Source organism: Notechis scutatus, chromosome 1, assembly GCF_049901735.1.
Source record: "Notechis scutatus isolate UNSWTSFEM ecotype Mainland chromosome 1, rNotScu1.2, whole genome shotgun sequence".
NCBI lineage: Eukaryota > Metazoa > Chordata > Lepidosauria > Squamata > Elapidae > Notechis > Notechis scutatus.
The window spans coordinates 28,149,691-28,176,378 of record NC_142009.1 but is presented as its reverse complement, the minus strand read 5'-3'; the positions used below and the strand labels follow the sequence as shown (position 1 = coordinate 28,176,378).

The window sequence follows — 26,688 nt, the reverse complement described above, 5'->3', positions numbered from 1 at the left end:
TTCTCCTTGTTTCAGGTTGAATCTCTCCTTGTTCAGTTTCCACCCATTATTCCTTGTCTGGCCTACAGGCGCTTTAGAAAATAGCTTGAATCCTTCCTATCTGTGGCAGCCCTTCAAATATTGGAAGACTGCTGTCATGTCTCCCCTGGTCCTTCTCTTCACCAGACTAGCCATGCCCAGTTCCTGCAACCGTTCTTCATATGCCTTACTCTCCAGTCCCCTAATCATCCTGGTTGCTCTTCTCTGCACTTTTTCTAGAGTCTCAACATCTTTTTTATAATGTGGTGACCAAAACTGGATGCAGTGTTCCAGATGTGGTCTTACTAAGGCTTTATAGAGTGGTATTAGTACCTCACTTGATCTTGATTGTATCCTTCTGTTAATGCATTTGTTACTTCCTCTCTGCCCCCCCCCCCTGCGACACTTGGCCTGATTCTATTATACATGCTGACCGCTATCATGGCCGCTTAACCATGTTATTAACTTAAGTGCAGTGATTCACTTAACAATAGTGGGAAGAAAGTTCGCAAAATGAAGCAAAGCTCAGTTAACAATTGTCTCACTAAGCAATGAAAATTTGGAGCCCAGTTGTGGTCATAAATTGAGGAAAAAAATAATTCACAAGAAGGTAATTGTTTTTTGTTTAATCTGCCACTCCTTGTAGGGTTGAGATTCTCAAGATCCAACTAGACAAACCCTAGTAAACAATTACTAGAGTTTATCTAGTTGGATCTTGAGAATCTCAACCCCCACAAGATTAAACAAAGAACAAAGTTTTCCAGTATGCATGTTACATATTCGTTCAATGAAATAATGTCTATATTAGATTCAGTTATACTCGCAGATGTGCTAATAATCCTTGCTATCTTCTATTGCTCTTTTTATTATTAATCCACTCTTTATCTCTGCATTGCTTATTTTTTTTTCCTTCCCATCACTGCCATTGTATGTTTATGTAATCCTTCTTTTAAAAATTATAATCTATGCTTCTGATAAAACAGATTGTGATCCATGAGGCTTAGGCCATATTTGTGAGGGCTCTTTATTTTTTTTTAATATTACAAATTAACCCCTTGTTCTTTGAAAAAGATTACAAAACATATGCTTTACAACAATATAAGTATCTAGTTTTATTTTCAGCCAGTCATCAGTTCCTCTGTGAAAGATTTTGTTCTTCTTTATTTGCCATTACTTTTTGAAAAACATTGCTACATGTTTCTCTTTTTTCACAAATCCAGACAGACGTATAGATAAAAAGGTAATTTGCATTGCCTTTTATTTACATTTCAATAGACGAGAATATAGGAATTTACATTTCAGAAGCTTCTTGGGGTAGTTCCCATTTATAAACACAAGGATCCTTTGGAGTAGTGCCCCCTCTCCAACCTTTTGGGACCCAGGGATTGGTTCAATGGTTTTTCATTGGACTGGGGTCTGTGTGTGCAGGTAGTTTTGCGCGTTGCCTGGATACAGCACATGCTCGGATGGGATTTTGATCACTTTCTGGTACTAGTTTGTCAGTGTTTAAAACTGCTGAGATTATATCCCTATCATGTTGCATGTGATTCTTTCAACTTCCAGTGCCAGAAATTGAAATTTGGAATAACCCTTTATATACTGCTCTGTAGGAAGAGTATTTGAATTTCTTTCATTCACTGTATTATGTGACAATGTGGAATAGTATATGTGAGAACACTATACATTTTTATTATACTGTACAGACATTAAGAGATATTCAGGAAACTGCAAATTTCATGCAGTGCTATTTTAAAAAAAATATTTCTAGCTACTTGCTGCAGAGTGCGGTATCTGTGGTGACCAACTCTCTTCACCTGATAGATAGAATTATCCTTCAGTTTCAGTTATTTAGAAGCAGAAACTTCGCTTCAATTCTTTGTCCCTTGCAGCATCTCTGACTGACTTCAAGACAGGAATTCTCACAAAACTTCATTTGTTCCAATATAATGCCCTTTTAATTTAAAGTTTTCATCAGCAGGGTTTTTTTTTAGTCTAGAGGAATAAATAATGCATTATTCAATCATACACGACAATTTACACATTCATAAATTGATAAAGACAGAATGGAATGGGGAAAGGGGAAGAGGGGGAAACGGAAGATGATTTTGTGTCCTGGGAAGAGCTATGAGTTATTACTGGAGACAGACAGAGATGCAGATCATTGGTCAGTCTACAGGAGTCAAAATAGATTCAACAGATTCTCCCACTTCCCCCTTTTGCACATTGGGGAGGTGGAAAATCTAATGATCCTAAGCCCATTCTGATGGTTTTTCTGACCACTCCCACTCTTTTGAACCTAAAGTGACAATAGTGTACAATCTAACATCAATTAAGCATAGTTTATAAAACAAACATCCTTTGAAAACTTTAAAAAATCCAGCCAAAAACCAATTCTGTATTTGACAATGCTAAGTGGTACAATCAGTTCAGTAGCTCCAGTCCTACAATACCCCACTAACTATCAAGCAAAAGAAACCAGGAGCCAGAATAGAGTTCAAAAACACCGAGACCATGCAACCTATACACAAGAATCTGATCTATTAATGGTTAAACAGGCAAAAAAACAAAAACCCACCATATAAGAACAGACTTCAAAGGGAGCTACCCTTAGGTCTCTTTGGGGGATGTAGGGACTCCAGACTGATGATGCATTTGACCCCTCTTGGGCTCAGCCTGGTCACCTCCTACACCAACCACTGGTTAACCTAGATGAACTATCAAACATTTCCAAGAATTGAGTCCAACATTTATATTTCCTTTTGTTGATCTTCACATTAAATTCTATTAGCTATAATTTGTTGGTGTCTGGGAATTCTGTTTCATAGCTTAATATCAACCAGAGCTTTTTGCAGAATATGATTTTTTAAAAAATCCAAATGATGACTGTAATAATGTGTTTGAAGCTCCCCCTCATTCTCGGACCAGGTGAAGAGCAGTACTTGAATTGCATTGTCACAGTAGCTATCTTGACTTTTTTTAACCATACCCTGAAGACAGTCCTGGCATCAGCAGTTATGGGTGTCAAAAACTGACTCGAGAAGGTTTACTAAGAAAACTGGTGAGAGCTTCCCAACCTGTGGTTAGTCACTGCCTTCAGCATAATCCACAGTGGTAGAATTCATTCATTCATTCATTCATTCATTCATTCATTCATTCATTCATTCATTCAGTGAGTCAGTCAGTCAGTCAGTCAGTCAGTCAGTCAGTCAGTCAGTCAGTCAGTCAGTCAGTCAGTTCACACTTTTTAACAGATTTACATAGCTGTCCATTTTAAGTAACTCTGAAAACAATAAAACCAATAAATAAAAAGAATCATAAATCCGTAAAAAACAGATACGTAATAAAACAAACAGAATTAAACAGAATGCTGATTCTGTGGAGGCTTTCCTTTCTTCTTCTCCTCTTACGTACATCATGGATGATTAGACCACCTACACAATCTCAGAGAGTTGGTGATGAATCAAACCACTTGATGGGCTTGGCTACCAATCAGTGACAAACATCTGTCCAAGAGTGATGACAAGATTTCAGACTGGAGAAATAATTATAGAAGGTACAGCATATCAAAATCAAGGAATATGACCCACTATCTAATTGAACTTCAATACCCAGCATGGTTCAACTGTGTCACAGTCATGCCAGCAAGGGTGGCAGGACATTGTAACAGTATTTAGAGAAGCACTATTCCACATTATTCTAGGGCATATATGTTTTTTACACCCAATAAAGATTAATTTACTTACAGTGACCATAGGTTCCTTATTATAAAGGACAGTCCTTCATTTCAGAAAGCTGCTCTTTAGGTTTATTTTTCAAAATAAAGGCCATTTTTCAAAATGGCCTAAACATTGGTATTTGAACATAGATCTTCTTAACATTTATATTATATTGTGTTTTACTAACCTAGCTGAAATGTTAATATACATTGCTAGTCCATGTATGATATACCATATAGCAAACACATTTTTTTTTAAAAAAACTCACTTTTGCCCTTCATTCATGCAAAGGATACCAGTAAATGTGCAGTCTTTCACATTCACGTGAAAAAATGGAAATTGGATTTTCTTTTTAAAATAAAGTTACATGTATTGATAGATTTTACACATTTTATTAGAATATGCTTTTCTGTAAAGCTCTTCTAAGTTTTCCTCCTGAATTTTCTTTTATAAAGCAAAGTTATAAGCATAAACATTTTTTATCTTTATGAACCTCTTTCAGATTTACCCCTTTTTCAGGTCACTGTAATTATACCCCATGAATTCAATGAAGTAAGAAAAAATAGCTTGATTAAAGTAGCACAATATAAACAAAAGGCTGAGGTGAGGACTTAGTTATAGACTGCTGATACCCAAAATCTCTGCATCTTTTTTTTTTCTTTTCTTGACTTGAAGTACTGAAATGAAGAAAAACATGAAAGAAAATAGTGTTGTTGATTTGATTAGTTCATAATTCAGTGCATGGTGTGGACCCAGAAAATGAATTCATTCAGCAAGCGAATTATATTTAATGAAAATTAAGTTAACAATAATTCTGAACTCAAACTGAGAAGTAATTTCAATTCCATGAGATACACTATTCTTAATTTATTAAAGCACAGCATAATCCCTCTAATGGCAGCACTTAACTGATCTTAGCTGACCTTACAAAGCTAAGCAGAGTCAGATCTATCTAAGAGTAAAATCCAACTTGAAAGAACTATTGGATGCTATCTAATAAAATGAAATTAAATGGTAAAAACGTAATGTTCTACATTCAGGCAAGAAAAACAGGTGCACTACAGGTGGTACCTGGCTCAATAGTAGTAACTGTTAGAGGCATCTTGGAATCCTAGTGGATAATCATTTAAATATGAGCCAGCAGTGTGCTACCACTGCCAAAAAAGCCAACACAATGCTCAGCTGCATTAACTGAGGGATAGAATCAAGATCACATGAAGTGTTAATACCACTTTTTGCTTTCTGGACTTTGAAAAAACAAAGAAGACCTCCAAAATACGGAGTGTATTCTTTTCAGCTGTCGAAAAAAAAAGATGAAAGATAACCTGCAGCCCTAGGCCCATGTGGGCCACACTAAACCCTTGAGGAAAGTTCAAGAGACTAAAAGTGTCATCAGATTATATTTTTTAACACAAAACAGTAGGAAAATGAGACATTTTTGCAGTACTTAATCCATTTAAATTGCAATTAGGTTTGTTTTTAAATGTTATGCAATGTTTGTTCATATTCCACCCCTGTTTTGGCTTAGCATTTTCACTTCTTAGAGCACATTGTACTGCATTCCCTCCTTGGGGTGTCTGACATGGGATAAAAATAATCAAGACGGAAGTTCTACCACAAAAAAGTCTTTTTCACAACTTGACTATTTGACCTGCTTGGTGCCAAAAAGCCAAGTCCAGTTGTGTGTGCCGGGTCTACAGAAACTTTATCAAAGAAGTTATTGTACTGATAAAGGAGAATATCTGTACTCAGGGTTGAAATGAGGGATCCTTGGTGCTCTCTGAGCTTAGCTGTTTTCTTTCAGATGTTTGATTACTCAAACTAGGTAACATCATCATTGCTCCCGTGTCACAAGTTATTGTGCCCCCATAAACTTGAAAGAGATGGTGTTGTGTTTATTAGTGATGTATGTCTGGTTGCCAAGGGTTACAAGAGGCTTCTGGCCACTGAAATTCCAAGCAGGAGAATGGGCCAATGCACAAGTCACTCCATGAAGAAAGGAGAGTTAGAAGAATACCAGGTAAGAAGCATCCATTCTTCAACTCCAGCCATTGGTTCTCATCATTATTCATGCCTTGTTAAAGGCAAACATATAGAACAGTTGCCCTCCAAACGTTTGGGTACCAGTGACCAGTTCTGTGGGGAGGGGAATGTTCATGGATCAGAAAGGCATGGTCTCGTGCACTACTTAGATCCCGCACACGCGCAGATGAAGCTTTGTTAATGTGCGCCACCTGGTTCGTGATAGGCCATTGACTGGTACCATTCTGCAGCCCAGGGGTTGGGGACCCCTGATGTAGAATACATAATCATATTCAGCTAAGTGGCATCATGTCATCTTGACAAAAACCCAGAATCTATTTCATATCCAACCAGTAAGAAGCCACAACTATCTATGATGTGATTGAAATGGCTGCCTCACTTGTATGCCTCACTTGTATGCCTCACTTGTATCGGTAGGCTGATTGAATTAAGATTTCTCCAGAATAAGCAAAAATGAGGCCCAGACAAATTAAGGCAGAGTTGAGGAACCAGTTGGTCCAGAGCTATGTTCCCTTTTATTTCCTGCTTCGAGGTTTTGGGAAGCAGAAGGCCATAGTGCCATTGATTCAGTAGGGTCATCAAGATAGACAGGTCACAGAATATCATGTCTTGAGGCTTATCTAATGCTTTATGTTCAACCCCAAGGAAATATCTTTGTTTTTACTGATTTGCCCCTTAAGTTCAGCAGCCCAGTTTCTGGAAAGTCTGGGGAATGAAGGAACGTATGTAATCCATTGTCTGCAAGTTGCCCATCCTTCAATTGGAGATACACAAATCTTTCACGCAGCCTGCTGAACAGGATCCTATACCTCCCTTTCAGGAGATCACATGACTCTGAATATGAATAACTGAGGAGCAACAGGATAAAAAGAATATTGCTATAATTCTATGCTCCTGGGCTGCCCAGATATTCCCAGATAATGAAACATGATGCTGCAATAGGTAGGCTTTTTATTAATCCAGATTAAATCTGATGAGATGGCTCTCTCCAGAGCAGAGAGCTTGTGTTCGGCCCGGCATCTTCATAGCAGGATACTTGTTTTGTTTCTCTTGACAACTTGAGATAAGAGTCTCCTAAAGCTACATGACTATTCTCTTACCTCTCTGATAAATTCCACACATTTTATGAAAACATTATTTTAACTTTCCTGGGATATCACAAATAATGGCGGAGGGGAGGGGGCTTTTCAAATTTATCTTATATATTCATATGTTGAAAACCAAGTGATTTGTGCCAACACTGACTGATAAGCCAAATGTATGGATTGCATTTATACTGGGTTTTTTTTTTTTTTGGTGTCTGCTTGTGCTTAAAAGAAGCAGATAGATTCTCTCTATCCTCTATCCCTATCCCATCACACTGGAAATGAAAATAAGGATGGCTCATTTTGTAGTATGACATCTTTGTCATTTCCTGCAGGTGTTGACATTTCTCACCAAAGGAGAAATACTTCGGTAAGTTGATATTTAATTTTATTTCATAGTCTGAGTTTTGCTATAAGTAAAGAAGACCAATCCAGATCAGAACAACAGCGGGAACAAGAAGCTGATATTAGTATTCTAATCTAAATTGGATGCCCAGTTTTTGTTCTAGGTTTTTTAAAAAAGTGGGGAAGTCAGAGGTGTTAAGAAACATCTTTAAAGTCAAGGCAACAAGAATAAGAAACTCTTGTTCTCACAGTAGGAGCTGGAATCATGCTTTGCTTTTCTGGTTTGCCAGGGGGTTGCAAAAATTGCAGCCAATTAGCCATGATGTTACTAGAGAACTATGTGTGTGAAATATTTGGTCTTTTGTTGTTTGATTTGAGGAGGGCTTTCAAAGTGTGAAATCAATCCCTTAAACCGTTGCAAGACTAGTCATTAATTTTGACCTTCAAGTGCTGAAAACACATAATATTGATATTTTGGCTACATCCTGAGGGAGAAGGTAGGCAAATACATCTATCATACTTCTCGCATGGTGTAAGTTGCTTGAATTTTAGGAGCTATAATTGCCTTTCATAGTTACCTGTGAAGAACTAATCCATTAACCATCCAAGCATTATTTACACCCTTTAAGGCCCTATTGATGAAAGCAGGTAGCTCAATTTGAAGCCATATACTAGTTGGCACATAAGTTTAGTCTTTAGGCAGAGTATTCACCTAGCTTGATCTAATCTGTGATATACTTAGGATCATGGTGTCAGCAGAGAGCTTTCTAACAAGTAGACTGATCCAGTAAATTAGGACCTTGGCCATTTTTTCTCAGTTCAGAACTAAGCAACAGTCTATCAAAAAAACAACAACCACTTGATGGAATTCTAGCAAATGAAGTCAAGACAGGATTATTCCAGAGCAAAAACAGTGCTATTCAAAGACACTGTTTCTAAGTAGTATAAAAGCAGAGTTTCTTAGTTTGTTGGGAGCCTAAATCAGTGGTGGGATTCAAATTTGTTTACTACCAGTTCTGTGGGCATGGCTTGGTGGGTGTGGCAGGGGAAGGATACTGTAAAATCTCCAGTCAGAGGTGGGACTTGCCGGTTCTCCGAACTACTCAAAATTTCTGCTACCAGTTCCCCAGAACTGATCAGAACCTGCTGAATACCACCTCTGAGCCTAATTGATATTTATTTGCCTTTGAATTAATTTGGATTCATGATGACAATATATACAAATCCATTAAGTTTTTCAAGCAATGTTCTTACTGCTTACAAAATATTTGCCATTGTCTTCTTCCTAAAACTGAGAGAACATGAGTGGCCCAAAATATCTTAATTTGATGGCATGTGTTAAATTTTCAATGGTTACGTTGAAATTATTCAGTTAATAAAGTGGAAGTTTGCACTTTTCTGGTTAGTTACTTCCTATTTTCCCTTCTAAAAATATAAAAGAGAAAATTTTTCTGTTTTGAAATATTCATGAGTTAGCATCAGTAAATGCTTGACCAAACTGTAAGAGAAAATTATTTGAGTTCAGGGGATCTGGTACTTTTCATGTCTTGCTTCAGGTATTGGTTGTACTTCATGTTTCACCAAGATACCCGGATCCTTTTCACATGTGCTGTTATTCCTCCTTAGTCTCCTTCATTTTATACTCATGATTTTAATTAGTCCTATCCAAATATGGTACTTGTATTTGTCCTTCTGAAATCCCTACTGGTGGCCTTTGCCCATTCTTTTAAGGGTTCAAGTCAAGATCATCTTGAATCTTGATATTGTTCTTTAAGAGATTTGATAAATTAATGATCAGTTTTTGTAACACTTTGTCCAAGTGGCTGATAAATAAGTTGAACATTATAAGGGCTAAAATGGAGTCCCGCAGTATATCACCAGCCACTTCCTTTTATCTTGATGCAGAACCATTGATAAACACTCACTGGGTATGGTTGCTAAACTAATTCTGTTTTCCTTTAGTGGTAGAATAATCCAGCTCACATTTTGTGATCTTAAAAAAGACTTTGTTAAATTTCATTGCTGAAGTTAAGGTTATTACAGAATCCAAACAATACTTGTAAGAACTATCTTTACAATCAGTTGTTTGCTTTTGATATTTATTTATTTATTTATTTATTTTTATTTATTTGATTTGCCAATTGTTTACAAGATAATAAGTATAAGTGTATACATAGTTGTGAATACATGAAATGGGTACATATAAGAAAAATAAAAGAAGAATAAGAGAAACAATAGGACAGGGACGGTAGGCACGTTGGTGCGCTTCTTCCTTGTGATCTTTTAAAATCTTGCTATGCGCCTTATTTAATCTGAGAATGAAACCTCCACAAGCTCAAGAAGACTGTCAAGTGTGTCTTACCAGACAGCAGCCCTTCTGGGGTTTCTCCCTCCAGTCAGAAGGAAAGGTTCTGCACACCACCTGTCCACACCAGCTCCTGGCAGTGCAAGTTTCCTGTCCTGCTCTGCAGAGGAACCAGCCCCTTCCTTATCAAAGACACACTTCCTCAGAAACTGAAACAAACATGCAGGCCCCAAAACACGCAGGCCCCAGAGGAGCTTCAAAACTGCCATGCAGCGCAGATGATTTATTTTATTTATATATTTATTTATTTATTTGATTTGCCAATTGTTTACAAGATAATAAGTATAAGTGTATACATAGTTGTGAATACATGAAATGGGTACATATAAGAAAAATAAAAGAAGAATAAGATAAACAATAGGACAGGGACGGTAGGCACGTTGGTGCGCTTATGCACGCCCCCTACAGACCTCTTCTTCCCTTTTCCCACGCTAGCTCCTTCACTAGGAAGTAGTGAATAAAACACTACTTGTTATCCCAGCTCCTTCAACATCCTGGCTTGTTCTTTATAGTATTTTGAAGCATCTTTGAATCTGTGACCATTTATGTTATTTGTTCCCAAGTTGATGTATAGATATTTGTCAAAGGGCTTAAACAATCCTTGGAGTTTTTCTATTGTAACTTGAATGTGTGGCCCAGAAAGGGAACACATTTCTCTTGATCTGGAGGTAATCAATGGACTACACAAAATGGTATAGCAGTAGTCAAAATTTATTCCTACACTATTAATAAAAACAGTATGCCAATGCTTATTAGCAGAAGCAGCATAAAAAGCGTTGTTCTTTAGCAACAGAACAAGCAACACACAGCTAGCAGAATTTATTTATTTTCCTTTGTATGTATATCAACAACCTATGCCATGCAGAATTGATATTATGGGGTGGAGTAACAGAAAGGGAAAATGCTTTCCAAAAAAAGTTAAATCTTTTTTTTAAATAAAACAGGAGTAGAGCTCTTTCAAAAGGAGCATTAAACACACACATATAAAAATGGCAACATGAATCCAATCCAGTCCATGGTCAAGCATTACAAGGCAGAGTATTGCAAGGCCAGTACACATAAACACATCAATAGCAGGCAAACAGATAACAAGATCTGGCAATGATTAAGAGCAGGAAAGTTGAAGAAAGAGACAGAGCAGCTAGCTGTGGTTGCACAAGACCAAACCTTAAGAACAAATGTACACAAAGCTAGAATTTAGAAGACAGCAACGAACAGTAAATGTCATTTCCACAAAGTGTCATGCCCCCATTGGAGTCTGAATCTGAGGGGGAAGATGAACAGCTAACAGAGAACGGGAGAGTGGCTCCATTGGCTGTGGAGGAAACTGGGGAAGGGCAGAGTCAGACTGGGTAGAGCAGGGAAGAGGTAGAACAAGGGAGAGAGGGTTCAGATGAAGACCAAGGCCTACCCCCTTCTCATCCTAGGGCACGCAGGGAGGAACGCAGAAGAGAGCAACATGGGTTTTATGGCTTACGAGGAAGGTAAGGGCCCTGATCCCATTCACAAGGCACACCTGGGGATGGAGTTTAAAGGAGAGGCAGTTGGGAGGGGCATTTGCTGGGAACAAATGCTGAATTCATCTAGTGTTGTGAGTTTTAGCCTGCATTCCTAGCATTCCTCCTGCCTGTGCGAATTATTGCCATGCTTCTGTGTGCTTATTTCGCCTTGTTGGAATTATTGGACCCACTAGCTTGCCCTGCTGGAGTGATTGATTGCAGTCATTCTGCTTACAGTGTTTGGACTGGAGTATCTGCAGCCAGAGGCTGTGGTAGGTTTGTGGGAGAGCTTTTCTCCAGGCCAGAGAGGAAATGGGACATTGGGGGCAAAGTTAGAGAAAATAAAGGGACTTATACCTATTCTCTGGCTGTGTTGCCTTCCTTTGTGCTAGTTAGCTGCTGTAAGAAGACTGCACAGACTGGTTACAAACAATGGCATGACAAAGTAGTAACAATAGTGCATTGGAATAGCTGCCATAAATACCATTTGCCTATAAAGAAGCATTGGTGGGAATACAAAATAGACAGAGCAATAAAAAATGAAGAAGTGTTCTAGGACAAACATTTGCCACATAATACCCCAGACTTAACAACTGTCAATAAGAAAGACAAAAATGTCTGCATACTGGACATGGCAGTGTGTGAAGACAACAAAATAGAAGAGAAAGAACTGGGGGAGCGGGGAATCACAAAATGCAAAGACCTGCAGATAGAAAACAAAAATATTACAAATGCTGTTAGGCATCTTGGATTCAATCCTCATGCATCTGGAACTTCCCTTTAACACTAATAGCATAGATAAAATCATCACCAGTCTATTGCAAAAGGCAGCTTTACTTGGAACAGCTTATATCCTGCAATGATTCCTTTTTAACACCATCAAACCTGCCTATCCTAGGTCCTTAGAAAAGGCTGTAATTGGACAAGTGATAGGAGTGTTTTTAAATTATTTTTGTTACCCATATGGGGTCAAAATACTTTGTCAGGTAGACAAATAGGAAATGTGACCAGCTAAGCTAATTCTGGTTTATTGTACAGATACAGCTTTCTAGGCTGCATAAACAGAGGGATGGAATCAAGATCACATGATAATCACTTTATAATGCCTTGGTAAGGCCACAGTTGGAAAATTGCATCTAGTTTTAGTAATTACGATGTAAATAAAGATATTGGGACTCTAGAAAGAGTGCAGGGAAGACCAACAAAGATGATTGCAGGACTGGAGGCTAAAACATATAAAGAATGGTTGCTGGAATTGGGTATGTCTATTTTAATGAAAAAAAGAATTAGGGGCGACATGATAGCAGTGTTCCAATATCTCAGGGGCTGCCACAAAAAAGAGGGAGTCAAGCTATTTTCCAAAGCATCTGAGGACAACACAAGAAGCAATGGATGAAAACTAATCAAGGAGAGAAGCAACTTAGAATTAAGGAGAAATTTCCTGACAGTTGGAACAATTAATCAGTGGAACAACTTTCCTCCAGAAGTTGTGAATGCTCCAACACTGGAAGTTTTTAAGAAGAGACTGGACAATCATTTGTCTAAAATGCTGTAGGGCAGTGGTGGCTAACCTTTTTGGGCTCCCGTGCTGATAATTGTGTGCGCCCTTATCTGCTCGTGCTCACATGCCATCACCCAGAAGGCAATGCGTATGCCCCCATGCCTCCTGTGCATGTGTGTGTGAGACCCCCGCATGCACCACATTCTTCTGCGCATGCACGAGTGTCTCCTGCGTGCCACCGTGCCACCACACATGCATGCCAGATAACTGACAATCAGCTAGTGGACGGGCAGCGCGCAGGCATGCGTAGTAGACCTTTTCTGGGCGTGGGCTCGTGTGCCGGCAGTAATGGCTCTATGTGCCACTTCTGGCATGCGTGCCATAGGTTCGCCACCATGGGTATAGGGTTTCCTGCCTAAGCAGCAGGTTGAACTAGAACAGGGGTCTCCAATCGTGGCAACTTTAAGATTTGTGGACTTCAACTCCCAGAGTTCCTCAGCCAGCAAGCTGAGGAACTCTGGGAGTTGAAGTCCACAAGTCTTAAAGTTGCTATGGTTGGAGACCCCTGAACTAGAAGACCTCCAAGGTCCCTTCCAATTCTGTTATTCTAATTCTAAACATCTGGCTGATTGCACAACAATAATTAAAATAATAATAGATCCCCAGTGAGGCACTACCTTGATGTGGTTGAGGGCTTGTGTGCTTAAGGATGAGAGCTATGCCAAGGTTCAATTATACTGGACAGGTCTCATCAGAGGATAACAATGTAATAGTGGACTGGAAACCCTGGATAGTTTGGCCAAAAAAATTAATGACAATGAATCCTCCAGTCAGTGATGTTGACAGTTTCTATTTACCAAGGAGCATAAGGGGTGTAGAATGTTGTAAATACCCCAATCAGTTAAAGAAGAAAAAGGGGATTGGAAGAATATCTGAAGAACAATGAAGAAGATGCACTGAGAGTAGTAGACCAGGAAGGCCTACTAAATACCAGTGAGACCAAAGTAGCCTATGAGAAAGATCAGATGAAGAACAGAAAAGAAACACAACGGGGCAAAACATTACACAGCAAGTACACACAAATAGCAGGCAAAAGTGGGGTTTTTAAAAATATGTTCTTTTCTTAAGTCATATCTTCATTTTTTGGGGGGGTTCACAGTTTCTTCTTTTTTCGTCCTCTGTGTAATTGCTTACTGTCAAAAGAATTACACAATGGGCAAGAATGAATGTCTGGATGGATGGATGACTGATTTAGTCCTGTTGTTTTATTGAGTTTTGATGGCTTCAAAATGTTAGGTAATGTGGTGAATTTTAATATGCTAAATATTCATGTAATTGTTGTTTTAGTTTGATGTTTTTATAAGTAACGGGGGGGGCTTTATAAAGCCTTATGAAAGGAGTTCAGAATTTAAAATAAACATGCAAAATAGGGTTTATGACAGCCTTGACAACTAAGGATTGTATTAGCCCACCAACTGTTTCCTTCCATTTGCAGGATCCATGAAACGTTTTGTAGTTCATGCCCCCAAGGAAAAGATTACAGGAAAGAAAAACTCACAGCGGAGCAGGTGTGTAGCTGGCCACAGCTGAAGGTAAGGCTGAACACTTGCCAGCAAAAAAGAAGAATCTATGGAAAGTATTCTCTGAATGAGGTTTAATTGTTCCTCAGTCTAGAGTGAAGGAAAGATATAATAGGTAACTTTTCCTACTTCCCAGGAAGGCAGAGTCATACAAACCAGATGTTTTGATAAATCATTCTTTTCCTTCTTTTGCCTAGAATACTTCTACAATTCAGCCCCCTTTTTCTAACAGAAACATTTCTTTTCACCACTGAATTGTGGTGGCGCAGTGGTTAGAATGCAGCATTGCAGGAAAATTCTACCCACAGCCAGAAGTTCAATTCTGACCAGCAAAAGATTGACGCAGCCTTCCACCATTCTGAAGTCAGTAAAATGAGGACCCAGATTGCTGGGGGCAATATGCTGACTCTGTAATCCCCTCAGGATGTGCTGTAACTCACTATGAAGCGGTATATAAGTCTAAATGCCATTGCTATTGCTATTTACTGAACCGTACAGTTCATGGAATCAATTTATGAAAGAGGAACATTGTTGCATATTCTTCCTTCATAGCCATCAACAGCATTCCTACATGCTAGCATGCTGTAAATACTATTATTGGATATTTTTTTTCACATCAAAATGAAAAGAACCCCAGTTTGGCATTATGGAGGCATACGCTATATACCACACAAAAATCCAGGAGGAGACTGTGCATGGTCATCCAGATGGTCTCCTATTAGCTTTAATAAGCATGGGCTGTGTGATGACAGATGATAGGACTTGCAGTCCAAAATTAACCTATCAAAATTAACCAATCACATTTACAGTACAAGAAGAATGAAGTCACAGACACTCTATTCAGCAATCCAGTTTATGCTACAGGTAATCTTCAACTTAATGGCCACAACTGAATCCAAAATTTTGATTGTAAGTTTTGTTCATTAAGTGAGATGCCAGCCTTGAAGAAGATTGCCTTTGCTAGTTTTTTGGCCAGGAAGCTAGTGAAGGCAATTTTCCTCAAGTCTAGAGAAGCAAAAAGAACATGGAAGTCATCCAGCAGAGTTCCCGTTCCTGGCTAGCTTTGAGAAAGATTGTTTGTGATAACTTTCTAATTATGCTTCACATGGGCTGGGTGTGCAACTGCAGGGAAGGAGAAGAGTAAATTGACCTAGATGCAGTGGGCAGGGGGAAGGCTCAGACCACTTGGAAATGGTGGGGAGGCAGCCGAGGGACAAGGCCACATTAGGAAGGGAAAGGAGTTGCAACTGCTCCTACAGTTATTAGGGTAGGTGTGCAGCCAAGCACCCAAATTTTGATCATAGGTCTGCAGAAATATTGCAAAGGTCAGAACTTCTGGCAGAGGTCATAGGCCCCTTCGTTCAGCAATTGCTGAGTTAACAGTTGTAAAGTCAAGGACTACTTGTATTCACAGATCAGGAAGGGATTCTTCTTTCTCTCTTCTCCTTTTTTATTATTTTATGAACTCCTTAGAAGATAACTTCATCTGAAATACAGCTGTAGGAATGAACTGGACATAGTGGATCAATACTGAACTTAATTCCCCATTGCAAAGCACGTGCATATTATTTCCATTTGCAAAACTACATTCAGCTCGAGTTTGTTTCCATCAAAATATCTAATCTTTTTCCTTCAACACAACTGCAAAAATTAAAATGGTGCTTCCCCAAGCTTCAAAGTACATATATTCCATCCCCATGACCCACATACAGGAAGAATATCTTGATCCATGTTTCAGATAAAAGGCTCATTAAAACAACACTTCCCCCACCATTATGGGTTTAACTAAAAACCAAACCTAGGTTGGTTTATCCTTTGACGCCATATAACGGTGTTCTGACAATATTGCAGTCTGAACATTTGTAGCTCACAGTTCAGTTTTATCTGGGACAGTCCTTGATTATTATTTTTTTAAATGAAAAGTTCTTTGGGATGCTTTTGGAATTGCATTGCTGATTACTTTGTGACTGCATTGTGCACACCAGTGCACACATACAGCTTAATGAGTCCACATGAACACCAAAAAGTTCTATGCATTGTTCACACCTTTGCCATTTCACACATCACAAATGCTGAGGGATATTTTGAACTTGATAACACATTGTAGAACATTTATATTTTTGCAGCAGATTTTTTTCACCAAAGAGCATTAATTTTGTTGGCTTTTTAAAGCACAGATAGAAAGCTTGTATAGCAAAGGAATACAGCAGCAGATAATGCAACTGAAATACAGATTCGGATCATACCTCCTACTTAATGCAGGAAATCTAAAGCTTGATAATCTTAACAAATGGCTGTCTTATCCCTGATAAAAGCCTTCAGCAGTGCAAATGGAGATGTATATCTTGGAGATAGACTGAATACGAGACTATAAGCTTGTCCTACTTTCATCAGAAAAGTGTTAGAGAGAGATGGCTCAGTCCTCAGATACTTGTACCTTTAACAGCCCATAAGCTCTACTGGCCTTAAAAATAGCTTCAAAAAAGTAGGCTGTAATGGTACATTGATTGATAGATTGACTGACTGATTGATTGATTGATTATGTGCCATATAATTGTTGTTGATTCTTAGCAGCCATATAGATTTTCTTCATGATGATCTGTTTCTAATCTGGTCCTGCAGGCCTTGCACTCATAGCCACTGTAAATGACTCCATTCACTTTGCCATTGGTCATCCTCTTTTTCCCTTTCTTTCTATTTTTTCCAGCATTAAAATTTTCTCCAGAGAGTTAGATCTTCTCACATTGTGTTCTAAATAGGATAATTTGAGCTTGGTAATTTGTGCTTCAAGTGAGACCGCTGAATTGACTGATGAAACAATTTAGCAGTTCCAGGGGTGTCAAACTGGCGGTCCATGGGCTGGATGCATCACGCTCAGGCCACACCCACCCCAGCTCCGCGAAAGCAAAAACCATAGTGATATGTCACATGACATCAACATGATGTGGCGAGTTTGACACCCACGAGTTAGACTATGTTGTAATATTATTTGTTTGACTACAACTTCATTTGATGTGGGAATTCAATCATTGTGGTTAGTTAACTAAGATTTATAGCTTAGAATTATGTGTGACTCTATGTGTGAAGGTGTGCATTGTGCTTTCTTCATCCCCATCTTTCTCAATTTTAAACTCATTTAATGATTATTTATTGTTTTTATATTTTAAAGTTTTTATTGGCTTTTAATGATTGTAAACCATTTAAGGGGTTGCCTCCAGGCATACGATGAATGAATGAAATGGAATGAATGAATGAATGAATGAATGAATGAATGAATGAATGAATGAAAAAACTACCCATTCTGGGTATCATTCCACTATTACTACCACATTTGGCTGCAAAATCTGGGCACAATGCTAAATCAGAGGCAACAGAAGGCTACTCATAGACCCAGCTGTCCTGATGAGTTGTTATAATTTCCTAATATCATCAATAAGCAAAGCTATTGCTGTCTAATGTATCTAGGAAGGTTGGAGAGGGCAATGTGGGTAACCACATAAATTCCATTATAGTTTATTACCCTTTTATTTGCTACAGGTCTTCTGAGGCACGTTCAAAAAGAAAATAGTGAGTGGATTATCTATTTTCCTATATCTAAAGGAAAACTAAGATTGTGCAACAATCAAATCCTGATGTCTGCTCAAATCTTGGCAAATATTTCAAAAGGTAGATTGAGGATAATTCATGTTGGAAACTCTAAAAATGAAAACAGGAAAGAATAAAACTGGGTTTTAACCTAATAATCCCTGTGAAAATATAATATTTCTTCAAACTTCTTTTTTATTGCCTCCTATTCAAGTTTCATTCATGCCACCCTCTACTGAAAACTCATCACTTGCAATTAATTCAAAGCAACCATCCATCTAGGAGAAAACACAAAAATAGGTTAAAAAATACTGCAGTTTAATGTTTATTTAACTGCCTTCTTCATATTCAGAACACTGCCAGAGGAGAGTTTGGATAGTGGGGAAATAATTTGTTATTTATGAGTGTTCCAATTTCTGTATAAGTTTTGATCTAAATTAAACTGCATAAGGAATTCTACCCCAAATCCGAATAGGAGCTGATATGAATTTGCACCTCATGTTGAGACCAGTCCTATAGTCTACAAGAGGTCATTGGGATTTATTTATTAAGAGGTCATTTGGTTTTATTTATTAAGAGCCATCTTGGGGCAGTGGTTAGAATGCAGTATTGCAGGCTAACTCCCTGCTAGTAGTTCAATTCCAAACAGCTCAAGGTTGACTCAGCCTTCCATCCTTCTGAGGTCGGTAAAATGAAGACCCAGATTTTTGGGGACATGTGCTGACTCTGTAAATTGCTTAGAGAGGGCTGTAAAGCGCTCTGAAACCATATATACCATGTTTTCCTGAAAATAAGACCCTGTCTTATATTTTTTGCCACCCAAAAAGGCACAAGGTCTTATTTTGGAGGGGAGTTGCCCACTGACTTACCTCACTTGCATGCATCGCCTCCAGCCTCCTTTTCACTGTCAGAGGCCTTCAGAAACTTCTTTGGCTAGTAAAGACAGCAAGGCTTTCCTGAAGGCCTCTGCAGCTAATAACAGAACTCCAGATCGATCCGGAGCTCTGTCATCAGCTACAGAGGCCTTCAGGAAAGCCTTGTCGGCTGCAAAAGAAGTGGGCCGAGTTGTGTGAGGCCTGGCTGCAACTGTTCAAAGGTATGTAGTAGGGCAGCTCCATCCCTCATCCCCACCCTAGCTTAATTTTTACCTGTCCACCCTGGAGTGGGCAGGGTCTTAATTATGGCTTATTTGTTGGGTAGGTCTTATATTGGGTGTTCATGTAAAAATCAAGCTAGGACTTACTTTCAGAGTAGGTTGCATTTTTGGGGAAAACACAGTAAGTCTAAGTCTATTGATATCTATTTAATGTATATCCTGCTTTTCTGGTTATATAATTCCTAAGACATCTGAATGGAAAAAATTTAGCCTAGTGGTGAGCTCCAGCAGATGGAAGTTCCCAGCAGGATCCAGACAAGGGTCCCGGAAGCACAGCAATCTCAGATCTAGTTTCTAGCAGCGAAAGCTTCAAATGTCAGGTGATTTACTATAGATGGAGCTCAGGCTAGAGATTTGTACAACCAGGTTCAAAGATTCATCAGTAAATAGCTTCAGACTGAAACCTAAGTAAGGTTTTTAGTTCATCCCGATGCTTACTCTACTTAAATTGGAAGCCACGTTTCCTCTACTTTAGCAACCATTACTTTTAGAGAAATTGTGATGCTTATCTATTTATTTCATCATACCAGTCTTTCATTTTATAACCCTATCTATAGTGACTTTTAATCTGCCTGGCTTCTAACCTATAAGTTTATTCCCAAGCAAATTCATTCCAAGGAGCATTTATAGTAAGGTGCTATTATCCCTGCTATGGTGAAATTTTGCCATTGACAAAACATTGGATATTTTTCTTTCCCTGAAGAATTCATTTTCAGAAAATTGCCCAGAAACTTGGTGCAGAAGAGGTCTCTTGTGTATAGCCCTTAACAGCAGAATTTTTTCAAATGATAATAGATCCTTTTAGATAATGGTGTGATGGTCTGTTCATAAAACATGCTAAAGCAATGGTTGGATTTTTCATAACACATAACACAATCCTGTTCTTGTCTTATTCACCATGTTATGGAAACCCAGCATAGCATTGAATAAAAGCCCAGGATCAATCTCAGAAATAGGTACAGGTAGTCCTTGAATTACAACATTTCATTTAGTGACTGTTCAAAGTTACAAAAGCACTGAAAAAAGTGACTTATGAACATTTTTCGCAGTCATGACCTTTGCAGAATTCCATGATCATGTGATCAAAAGTCAGATGCTGGGCAACTGATTCATACTTATGACCGTTGCTGTGTCCCAAGGTCATGAGATCCCCTTTTATGACCTTCTGACAAGCAAAGTTAATGGGGAAATCAGATTCACTTAACAACCAGGTTACTAATTTATCAACTGCAGTGATTTACTTAAAGGAGGCAAGAAAGGTCATAAAATGGGGCAAAACTCACTTAACAAATGTCTCACTTAAGAACACAAATTTTCAGCTCAATTGTGGTTGTAAATCGAGGACTACTTGTAATCTAATCTAATCTAATCCAATCTAATCTAAGTATATTAATAATCTAGTTCCTTCAAGACTCACTATCAGTCCAAGGTTTTTTTGAACCTGCTGCTACAGCAATATTCCATTTTTTTCTTCTTAACGTTTCCCAGAACAGTAGCCAAGAATGAGAAAAAATGTGGAAAACAGGTGATGATATCCATCTAGATTCTGCAGAAGTGATTCTGGTCAGCCTAAAAGAAGTAAGCCATCAGCAGTAGTAGCATTTATTAGAAGAGTTGCACTGGCTTGTGGGAAGAAATATCCATCTGGTTCAGTTCCAAGCTGGGAGAAAGACACTAAAAACATGGAGGCTGATTGGAAAGATGGTTTCTTGATGAAGCAGAGCCACATGGATTTGTGGTTCTGGGCAAGTGACAAAATGGAGTTGAGAGTGTGGGGAGGCGTTATACCTTCTTTGGGCTTTGTATTTGAGCTACCTGTTTCTATGCAAGAACATGCATTCTATTGGCTGTTGTCAGATTCCTACGGGGTCATGTAGGGGTCATAGCTGGCTCTATAAGCAAAAGAGGAAATGCAAATCCTTGGTGCTTGTCTGAGCTAATCTGGTTTATTCTGGTTTATTGTTTATCTGAGCTTCCAGGTGAAGTTTGGACTTCTCTGGGATGGTGCAATGAAGGGGCTTGTGTTCTGAAAGGGGGTTGGGCAATTCCTATTGTGGCTCAATGGCTTTCATCCTGTTTTGGATCTTGAGTGAGGGAGCTGCTTTTGACTCAAAAAAAGTATTTCTCCATTTATCCCTTTGGGGAAATATAATATTCTTCCTTTTTTAATATTTCCCAAAACATTTCATTCTTCTAGGAGGGGTGGGCACTGACTTTCTACAAGCTTGACATAGTTTTGAATGTGAAGGAAATACGTAAGAGTTGCTTACCAGGTACCAATGATAGTATATACGGTATATACGTCTAGGTTCCAGATTGAAATACTGCACTCTTTATGAGGCTGCCTTTGTATCTAGTCCAAAGACTTCAGTTTGTACAAAATTTAGGAGCTAGTTTAATATCTGAAAAGTTATGTTTGACAAAGAAGTCCTCTAATTCCTAAATAAAAATGCAAGATGATGCCCATTTCTAGACTCAAAGCCATTCATATAATCTGAAAGATTTAGATCAGCCACCATCTCATTTAAAGCCATATTGCTTATTGCAATGGAAGAATTCGTTGTACAGCATGCAAGCAAAGCAGATAGTGTTAATTGCCCAGAAGTGATGGAGATGCTGTTTCTGTGAGACGATAGAATGAGCATGTGCAAATCACATTTAAAGATTCAACCACTGCAGGGTTTAATTAAAATCCAAGAATAAATATATTTAGCCACACTGTCAGTTTAGATTACAGTGAGTATGTTTACATTTTTTACACATTTAATGAATACTATTTGCATAGATGAATGTGTAGGCCAACATTTGGCATTTATGTGATCAACTCATTGCAGGAGGAAAACAGAACATTAGAAATTGTATGAAATACAACTTAAAGAGCCCCTCTCTCTCCCTCCTTCCCTCTCTCTCTGTGTATCCCTTCTCTCATATTAAAGACAAATTCAGTAAAAAGGAAAAAAGAAAGGAAAGAAGAAAAGCAGAAACAAAAAAATGACCCACATTAGTAGGGAAAACACATTTGAAGAGTTACAAGTTTGACAGGTGCCTATAATGGTAGTTGACCTATGGATTTTAGGGGTGAGCATTCCAGAGTGTAGGTACCTCCAGTCAAAATTGCTCCAGAGACAAGGACTAAATATTTGTTTATTGTATGTAGGACACAACAGCCATATCACATCATCAACAATCTCTGAAAAGGCGGAAGAGATATTACAAAATATATATCTACCACTCATTTCAGATCCTCTGCATCCTTTAACAATATTGCCCATTATGAAGAAAAATCTTGGATTTCTTTTTCTTGTTGCCCTTTGTTCCATCTTTTGGAGATAGTTGCATGACTACCTTCTCTGCATTTCAGGTCTCCTATCTAGGTAATTCTCACAAGTTAAGCTGAAACTTTCTTGCAATTAACAGAGCCTTCACACCACCACTGAGAAAGTGAACAACTGCAAGATGGCACACTGTGGTTCTTGGCACATACAGCAAGACTTCTGATAATCTCAGCAAGTAACATGATGTATAATTAGAAAAAGACCCTGGTCCCAAGTTGTTCAGGGCTTTGCACATCATAGGAAGAGCATTAAACCAATGAAGTCACTGAAATTGCTGACTTCCATGAAGTCAAACTTTTTGTTATGTCCAGCTAAACGTTGTCTTTTCAAGAGCTTCCTTAGTTGTACATACAACATTTTGGGCACATAAAATAAGCACTCAAAGGGGAAGAGGCATTGCCTCCCACAAAATAACTATTACTCTATGTTACAAAACACAACATCCAAGTTTACTACAAGAAAAACTGGGTAGTTCAATATCCTTACCATTCTTTAGTTCCTAGGTTTATTTTTATTTATTACATATATGACCTCCTTTCTTCCAAGAAAGTGTATCCCTTATTCTTGTGTTGCATCCAGTTTCCTTCTTAGTCAAATTCAACAGATAGTTCAGCACCCAGATACCTATGGAATAGTCTTTTTACCCTATGTGATCATTGAGAAAATGTGTGTTGTGACTCCCTGTCCTGCAAGAAATGAAGAGTGATGAAGTCCTGATGACACACTTTCTCAGTGATGGTCCTCGCTTTCAGAGCATCCTGTAATTTAGATTCAAAAATGGCACCAACTGTCTTCAAGATGTCTATTGTTCCATAGATCATATTGACACTGATTGTCATGCCCCTGGTGGAGACTGACTATGAGGGAGAGGAGGAACAGCCGACAGGGAATGAAAGTGTGGTTCCGGGGGTTGTGGAGGAGGCTGGGGAAGGGGAGAGGCCAGCTGAGCAGTCAGAGGAGGACCCAGGCCCATCCCCTAGCCATCCTAGGGTACACAGGGAGGAGAGGATAAGGGAGAGATGTGGTCTACTTGGGAGGAGAGGGCCTTGATCCTCTTCATGGGCTGCAGGTATGAGAACTGAATAAGAGTTTGGACCTGCGTATTGGCAAATGCTGGAAACAAAGCGTGTTTTATTTTGGTCTGAAGTTATCTTGGTTGGCATTCTTCCAACAGACTGTGCCTTGTTATCTCCTTGAATTTGGCAAATACTTCTCTTGTTTCATTGGGTAAATTTCGTCATTGTAGTTTGTTTGGTTTTTTATTTCACCTCTATCTGCTCATTAAATTCAGACTGTATTGCTTTCTTCTGAAGACTATTTTTGAGTACATTTTAATCTCCAACTGAGTATTATTGAACAGTGGGGCCACATTGGAGGCATTAAAGGACATTTATTTATGTTTTGGATTTTGTTACATTTGTGTTACACTCTGGGTCATCACACTGATGATATAAACACTGCTAGTTTGTTTATTTATTAATCACATTTATATAGCCACCCATCTCACAACAAGTTTGCAAGAGGGAACAAAGATGCCATCTACATTAAAACTGAACAGCCCTTTCTCATCAGAGTGGGAGGGATATCACACCACCCATGTCCTGTTTATGACATAGTCCTTTTAGCAGTTCCAAGAACGGTCTATATTCATTTGCATTATTCATGTGACCCTGAGGGCACTGATAAACCTTGAAATGGCCTCAACAACACTCAGAAAGAGTGCTAGCAACTAGATGACTGCAAGGAATATAAATCCTTCTATTCCCCACCATTTAGTCAGAACTGAAGAAGCTTGTTGGATGTGAAGAGAAACATATTCAAGTAAAACAAAGAAAGTCTAGCTGCCTTTTGAAAAAGCACCTTTGGGACAACCATGACCTGGGTGACTGAGAATCTCCATAGACATTGGTCACTAAAGGGCAAATCACATGACCATGACTGTGTTTTCCTTTTCTCCTTCCTCCACATTTCAAATCCTTACCCAAGTACTTAGATAATTAGCCAGAAGGGAATATAATATAATGTTTATATTAACATTCATTTGAGAGGAAGGGATTACAAGAGTAATCAGGAACATGTTGCAAAAACACCAGACTGCTTGTTTATTCATATTCAAGGCTGTCAGTATGACCACATTCCTTGCAAGGTGTATTCCCTGTTGTGTGCCTGATTACTCTCTTATAATCCCTTCCTCTCCAATCTCTCCATTCTGCAAGTGGATGAAAAAGAAAATAAAAGCATAACAACAGATCAGGCACAGGACAGCATATACTGACTAAAACTGGCTACCATATGACGGAGGACATTGCAAAATTTATAAATGTGGACATTGGTCAAAGAGTCATTTTTTCAGTATCATAATTTCAAAAGTTTCTGAACAAAGTGGTTGGCATGTGAGGACTATCTGTACAATTCCTCAGAGATACAATGCATAACCCAGGAGCAGTTCACAAAATGAGACTACATAAGGGTAATGTTGTCCAAAACTCTATCCAGATATTCATCTATCTATCCATCTGTCTATCAATCCATCCATCCATCCATCCAAAGGATCAATCAGGACTGGGTCCTAGAATAGGTTGCAACATTGGATGAAACTTTAAGCAAATCAAACAGGAGCTGTGCCACCAAATTAGGACATTAATTAGTTAGTTTCGCTAACAAATTAATTTTCTTTACATACTACTGAAAATTGTCATAAATGTTAAGGTGATGAAGGCGATAATGAGAGGGATAAAATTTAACAGTTGCTAAATAACCCCCCAGGAGATCTGTATGTCTGATCAAACACATTAACATTTCTGATAATGCAACTCAGGTTTCTTGACAAGGTTGTACATTACCAAATGGAGTAATATTGAATATCCCCCCTGAGATCATGCTCAGAGTTCTTTACAAGGCAGCTTTTGTAGAAGGAAATTAATCATCTTCAGTATCCCAGTGCAACATAATTTTCTCACAGACAGAACTGTTTCTTAACAAAGACCAAACCGTTGCACACCTGATTTTTCTAAACAATCAACAAATTCAGGACTTGGAAATAGGAGGTCTAAAGGAATCTCCTTTTAGTGACAAAAGAGGAGTCATTCAACTGGGGAAAATTAAAGTAGTATTTATCTCATGAAAAAAATGTTACTCCCAAACTAATATTTTGATCAGCAGCAATTTGGGGTTTTGATATTTGTGAATATCTCAAATTCATATAGACCCAAAATTCATATGAATCCACTAGAGAAAATATTAGAAGAAAATAAAAAGTATATAAAATATATATTTTTATATATATGTATTATTCATCTTTGTTCGGTATTTTCCCACGTCATTGTAGTTGTGCTCTTAAAGTTGTAGCAACGTTTCGGCAGAATCTCATCTGCCATCATCAGGCTTCTGTATTGTGTTCGTCTGTGAGTCAGACTTTGTCAGATGAGATTCTGCCAAAACGTTGCTACAACTTTAAGAGCACAACTACAATGACGTGGGAAAATACCCGAACAAAGCTGAATACCATACATGTAAGTACCCGTGAAAAGACTTAAATGTTTGGCTGTGTAAATTAGTTGAAATATATATAAAAATACATGAAAGAATGCAATTTAGCAGCTCTTGTACATCCTTTATATAGTTGGGGCATTTAAGTTAGTATTAATCCTGTACCACCTCCTTCATTTTGGTTTTAGTGCCTTATTACAGTAAAGAACACGGATCTTTATATTTGAGAAATAGGAACATCAAAAATGGCTAAACAAATACACACACACACAAAAGAAGAGGTGTGTGTGTGTGTGTGGAGAGAGAGAGAGGTGAGGAGGGGAGAGAGAGAGTTGGCAACTTAAATTTTTAAATTTACCCAGCCTGTACCAAATGTATTCTGCAATTTCTAAGCAGTCATTGTTTGCTCCATTGGTAAAACTTGCAAAATAAAGAAACAAATTAATAACTTTATTAAAATACAGACACCACAATTTTCTTGAAGAATACATTACAAAGCATTTTCCTTGCTTTCCTGCAGCTTCTTCTCTAATTATCCTGTCTTGCAGAACAGGGCTATCTTCAAAATTGCCTTTTGACGTTCATGAGCCATGTCACACACAAATAGATGAGTGGCTTTTGGCTTTAAAATATTATCTTAAAATATTAGCCCAGAATTAAAGGAAATAGCCAAAAATAGTATTTCAAAGAGCTCTCCAGGGTTCTGAAATAAAATTGGGATCGAATTGTTTTGTTTTGCCTTGTGATGACTTCAGAATAGTTACCAGAGGCCATATGTCAAATTGACATGTGATCCAGTTTTCAGATCTTTAAGAAATGACTCTTAGGTGAAGGGGAATTACAGTAATGAGATGTAGATCAGTAGGAAGCTAACTCATGAATTCCCCACACCTGTGCAAGGTTCACTTGAGGGTGCACTCTATATAAACCATATCCCCATATATAAAAAAGGGAATAAAAAGGATCCTAGT

General features: G+C 38.3%; 1 protein-coding gene across 1 annotated transcript in view; it reads left to right on the top strand.

The window, feature by feature from the left end:
- The first annotated feature begins 7,201 nt into the window (after positions 1-7,201).
- CIB4 (calcium and integrin binding family member 4) overlaps positions 7,202-26,688 on the top strand; it is a 34,963-nt gene continuing 15,476 nt past the window's right edge. The window contains exons 1-2 of the mRNA XM_026671451.2: positions 7,202-7,232; positions 14,068-14,164. The gene's annotated coding sequence lies outside the window, so the exon portion shown is untranslated. The remainder of the gene's footprint in view (positions 7,233-14,067; positions 14,165-26,688) is intronic.